This window comes from Carlito syrichta, unplaced genomic scaffold, assembly GCF_000164805.1.
Source record: "Carlito syrichta isolate Samal-C Ts95f unplaced genomic scaffold, Tarsius_syrichta-2.0.1 Scaffold129663, whole genome shotgun sequence".
NCBI classification, from domain to species: Eukaryota; Metazoa; Chordata; class Mammalia; order Primates; family Tarsiidae; genus Carlito; species Carlito syrichta.
Genome location: NW_007073759.1, coordinates 23,653 through 29,375, shown reverse-complemented (window position 1 = coordinate 29,375; position 5,723 = coordinate 23,653).

Here is a 5,723-nt window from a genome sequence, read left to right as displayed (position 1 = left end):
TGTTTTGTAATTCCTTCAATGAATTTTTTAGTTCTGTTTTTTTTTAAATGATGACTCTCTTTCCTTTCACATACTGAATTGTTTTACTGATTTCTTTGTATTGGCATTCAGCTTTCTCTTAGACATTATTGAGTTTCTTTACTCAATATTTTAAATTCTTTATCTGTTACTTCAAGGATTTCATTTTCGTTAGAATCCATTGCTAGAGAGTGAGTGTACTCTTTGGAGGTATAACACTTGCTTTTTTTCTTTTTTCATACTTTCATAGTTGTTTCTCTGGTTATTTTCCATCTGGATGTATTGTCTCTCTTATTTTTTGAATTTGCTTTTGTTTGGATGAAATTTTCCTCCTTTGAGGAGGTGTCTATAATGCATGCTGTGTAGGGTCCTATGATTTTAGTTCTGATGCTTTCACTGGAAATTAGCCTGTATAATTTCCTTGGATATAGATAGCCTTTGTGTGTTGGCTTTTCTAAATACTGGGTGTAGTAGTGTTGTACTGGGATTATGGTCCAGTTCATTGCCTCCTGTGGGGCCAACTTGGCAGAGGTTCAGAAAGTTTACCTTGTTCCTTAGTGATATATGCTGTTGTCAGCAGATTTCCTATTGTGCTGTGTCATTCAGCCTCCAAGCCAACAGGTGGTACTTACAGGTAAGAGCCAGCTAATGCCAATATGGATAGGTACTTATCTGATCTTTGTTTGTTGGGAGAAGCTCTCTGTTTCCTTAGGCAACTAGCTAATCTGTGGAATATGCAGTTGTCTGCACTTCCAGTTCAGTCCCAGAGAGAGGGAAGCCAAGATGGGTGGGACCAGACCAGGCAGACCCACCTACAGGCCCACTGATGGCTGGCACAAGTCAGCCAAGGACAGGTCTGGTGTGTGGCCACTGAGTGTCCAGAGGTGTTGGGAAACCTCTGCTGCCCCAAGTTATTTGCACTGAAGGTAACCTCAACTCCTAATCTAGAAGAGTATTCTAGATTAGCTTCAGATACCTGGGATATGTCTGGAAATTGAGCAGAGAGAGCACCACGGTACCAAGAACTCTACCCTAGAGGGAAGGGCAGCTCAGGCTCCTAAACCAGATGAGCAAGTGTGTTAGAGGCCTGGGAATATACCCCAGCCAGGAATGGGTTAGCTCCTGCTGTAACAAGTTATTTGCAGGGGATGAGAGAGGGCTCAAACCCCTATTCCAGGAGAGCAGGTGTGCTTTTGGCTGGGTGAAATGCTTTTATTTGCTGAATGCCACTGGTGGGGCTATTTGCCCACCTTCTCTTCCCCAGGATCTGAGGTGTTCTCTGCTGTTCTGGTGAATTCTCATTTTCCTTCTTGAATTGAAGTTAATTAAATTTATATTTCCACACTACTTTGCTATTTTTAGGTGGGTGAGGCACAATAAAAACCCCTAATCTGCTATCTTGAGAAAAAAAATTGGGCATGTCTTTAATAACTCACTTGCACAGAAATCTATGCCTTTAGATTTTTCAAAAGGTACTTTTGTCCAATAGCACCTCACCAAATCAGAGTTATCCCATACTCATGAATGACTTAATCTCATAAAATGTAGGTTCTTTCTAAATTAATCTGTAGGTTCACTACAATTTCAGATAAAATCTCAATGCGTTATTGCATGGAATTTGAAATTTTAGTTTTAAAATTGTATAAAAGATAAGACTCAAAACAGACAAGATAAGACAGGTTAGAGGATCATGCCTACCAAATATCAAGACATTTTAAAACTATAGTAATTAAATAGTGTAAGGTTGACCCTGAAACAAACTCATACAAATATAGGAATGTAATATATGACAGATTTGACACTATAGACTAATGAAGAAAACAAAAACTATTTAACAAATGATGGTGAAGCATTTGGCTATCCAAATGCTTGGAAAAAATAAAATTGAATTCTTTGCTGACACAATGTACAACAATTAATTTTAAGTTGAATAAGAACTTAAATGAAAAGATACAACTTTAAACATTTGGAATAAAATATCAGTTAATACCTTCCTGGTGTTGACTTAAGAAAGATATTTCTTAGGAACTGGCAGTAGTGGGAAACTGTCAGGGGAGGAGAGGTGGGATTGGCAGTTGAGGGAACCTGCTAGGGGAGGGGGGCATACCTCATCAACAAAGGTACCCACATAATCAACATCTGTATACCTAACCCTGAGTTGTATCCCACATCTTTATAATAAATATATATATGTGTGTATATATATAAAAGATATTTCTTAAACAAGCACAAAAAGACTAACAATCACAGAAAAGTAAAAACTATTAATTTCATTGAAAATAAAAATGTCGGAGTTCTGGTAAGATGGTGACAGCATAGGTGAATTTGTGAGATTCTCTGAATGTGAGTTCCCAAAAAGACTTACTTTTCTTCCCTCAACACCCTGCCCACCACCAGCTGCACTGGTATGAGGCCCAGGGACCTTCGGTCTCAAACAGGGCCAGATATTGTGGCCCCAGGCTGCGGCTGCTCCACTATATGTGACCTCTGCCACGTGGAAGCCCTGGGTCTCGGCTCCCTGCCTGGCTGCATCGTCTCGCCCAGCACCCAGCACCAAGCTGCTGGTCACCCAGGGAGGCTCTGGGCGCCCACCCCTCAGAAATACCAGTCCTAGTTCTGGCTGAAGTACTCTGTGAGGGACCCAGGGTCAATCTCACCATCCACCACCTGCCCTTTGGAGCTTTGGAGCTCTGGAGCTCTGGGCGTACCCTGGCTGAGGCACTCAGTGTGTGATGAGGGGCTGATTGGAGTCCCTCAGCTCCAGAGGAGGGAACTCCCGACCCCCTCCTCCACCCCAGCCTACTGGTGGCACCCCGGATCCAGCGCCCAGCTGTGCAGCTGATCCCCGGTGCCTCCCACTCCAGCACAGTCCATCACAGTGGATAACACAGGGACCCATACAAGCGGAGAGAAAAGATCCATGAAAGTGAAGCTGCCACCTCGGCCATTCTCCAGGTAGAGATTTGCCTTTCCCCGCCCACCTATCAACAGCCTCCACCTCGGTTCCTAAGGTAACATCGCTAAACAGGAGACAAAGCCCCTCCCCTGCTGAATCAGACAAAGGCAATATCACAGACCTCCCAGGCAGCAGGCTAAAAGAAAAACAAACCCAAGCTCCCAGTAAATATAGCTGCCTGCAAGAAAAAGAAGGGGAGAGGCTAGAGATCAGAGCTGAAGAGACACTCAAGAAAGATTCCAGAGCTAGTCTGATCTCTTATTTTGACTTTTGATTTTATCATTTTGACTGTTTGTTTTGCTCACTTTTGTTCACTTTCTGACTTACACTATCTGTTTCATGATTTTATTGGTCTGTCTCTGTGTGGCTTCAAGTATCCTTTAGGGAATTTGGCTCATGTTTTTTTTTTTCACTTCTCTCCAGCCTTGTGTCTCTTTTTCACCTGTTAGTTGACATGTATGTCTGTTTTCTCTCTCACTCTCCTCTCTTTCTAACTTCCTATTGATGCCCCTTCCTCCATTATTTTCCTCTTTTGTACCTCCTTCTGATCCAGGAACCAAACCTACATACCGCTGCACAGACAGATGGTAAGGCAGTGGGAAATAGGTTCCAGTGTACTCATACACCTGTGGGTGGATGCTGGAACCAGCATATAGATTCAGAATCACAGCCTCCCCCTCAATTAAACCTCAAAACTGCAATAAGTACAGTCCACAGCCCACACTCCAACCTCAAAGGTGAACAAAGCCAGAGGACACTCATAAGGAAGAACAGGAAATTGCAAAAGTGAAACAAAAGCAACCCCACCTTCCCTGAAAAACAGAATTAAAGAAGGGGAGGGAAAGGGGGAGAGAGAGAAAATCTACACAAATGAAGAAAAACCAAAAGAAGAATATGGGTCTCTCCCAGACCCCAGGGAGGGCAGACACTGAGAAAACTGACTTCAGAATGCAAACAATGAAGATCCCCCAGAATGACTGGTCTCAAACTACAAACCTAGATATTGAAACATTAATGGAGAGATTAAAAAGAATTGAGGAGACACAAGAAGAAACAAAGAAGGAGCTGATATCTGAGATAACAGTAATAAAGAATAGTGCGAATAAAATAAGTAACAAACTGATAAGCATGGAAAGCAGAATTACCCAAGCAGAAGAAAGAATCTCAGAGCTTGAGGACCAAAATATAGAACTAACCCAAACTCTTAAAAACACAGAAAACAAGCTCAAAAAGACAGAACAAAACCTTCAAGAGATGAGTGATTACTTCAAGAGACCGAAACTAAGAGTAATTGGCCTTCCTGAGGCAGAAAGAGAGACAAAGACCACACTGGAACAAACTTTCCATGAGATCATTCAAGAAAACTTCCCATATCTAATCAGTGATTCAAAAAATTCAAACACAAGAGATTCAGAGAACCCCTGCAAGACAACAAATAAGAAGACAAACTCCTAGACACATAATAATTCACCTAAAGAAAGTAGGCATAAAAGAAAAAATCCTAAAGGCAGCAATAGAAAAAGGCCAGATCACCTACCATGGGAGACCAATTAGAATAGCAGCAGATGTATCTACAGAAACCCTGCAGGCTAGGAGAGCTTGGAGCCCTATCTTCAAACTCCTAAAAGATAAACAATTTCACCCAAGAATAGCCTACCCAGCCAAGTTAAGCTTCATCAGCAAGGGAGAATTAAAATCTTTCACAGATATCCAAACCCTAAGAACTTATGCTGCAACCAAACCACATCTACATGAAACACTTAAGAAAGTACTGAACACAGAAGAAAAGGAAAAAAGAACAACCTTCTTCCCAAGAGTACAAGAAAAAGAATAAAATGCACATGAACCAACCACAAAACCAAAGGAAAGACAAAAAACCAAGTGGAAGAACAACAACTCTATAAGAACTCTATGATAGGGATGAACTCTCACATTTCAATAATTAGCCTGAATGTGAATGGACTAAATGTACCACTGAAAAGACATAGAATGGCAAAATGGATAAAATATCACCAGGCAACAATATACTGCCTTCAAGAGACCCATCTCACTAGAAGGGACATACACAGACTCAAAGGAAGAGGATGGGAAACAAATTTTCAGGCAAATGAACACAAAAAAAAGAGGAGTCATGATCCTAATTTCAAACAAAATACCATTTCAGCTATCAAAAATTTAAAAAGACACAGAGGGCCACTACATAATAATAAAATGTTCACTCTATCAACAAGAAATATCTATCCTAAACATATTTGCACCCAACATAGGTCGCCAACTTTCATAAAGCAACTTCTAGGAAAACTAAAGAAAGATATTGACTCTAACACCATCATAACTGGGGACTTTAATATCCCACTCACAACCCTAGACAGATCATCAGAACAAAAAATAAGCAAGGAGATCCAGAACCTCAGTGTGACTCTGGACCAAATGGACTTAATTGATACTACAGAACACTCTATCCAAAGACCACAAAATACACATTCTCCTCATCAACGCATGGAACGTATTCTAAGATCGACCACATAATTGGCCATAAATCAACCATAAGCAAATTTAAAAGGACCAAAATTCTACCATGCACCTTCTTGGACCACAGTGGAATAAAAGTAAATATTAACACCAACAAGGTCCCCCCAAAACCCACAAAGACATGGACACTAACAGCAGGATGCTAAACAACTCCTGGGTCAATGATGAAATCAAAACAGAGATCAAAAGATACCTGGAAACAAATGAAAATGAAGAA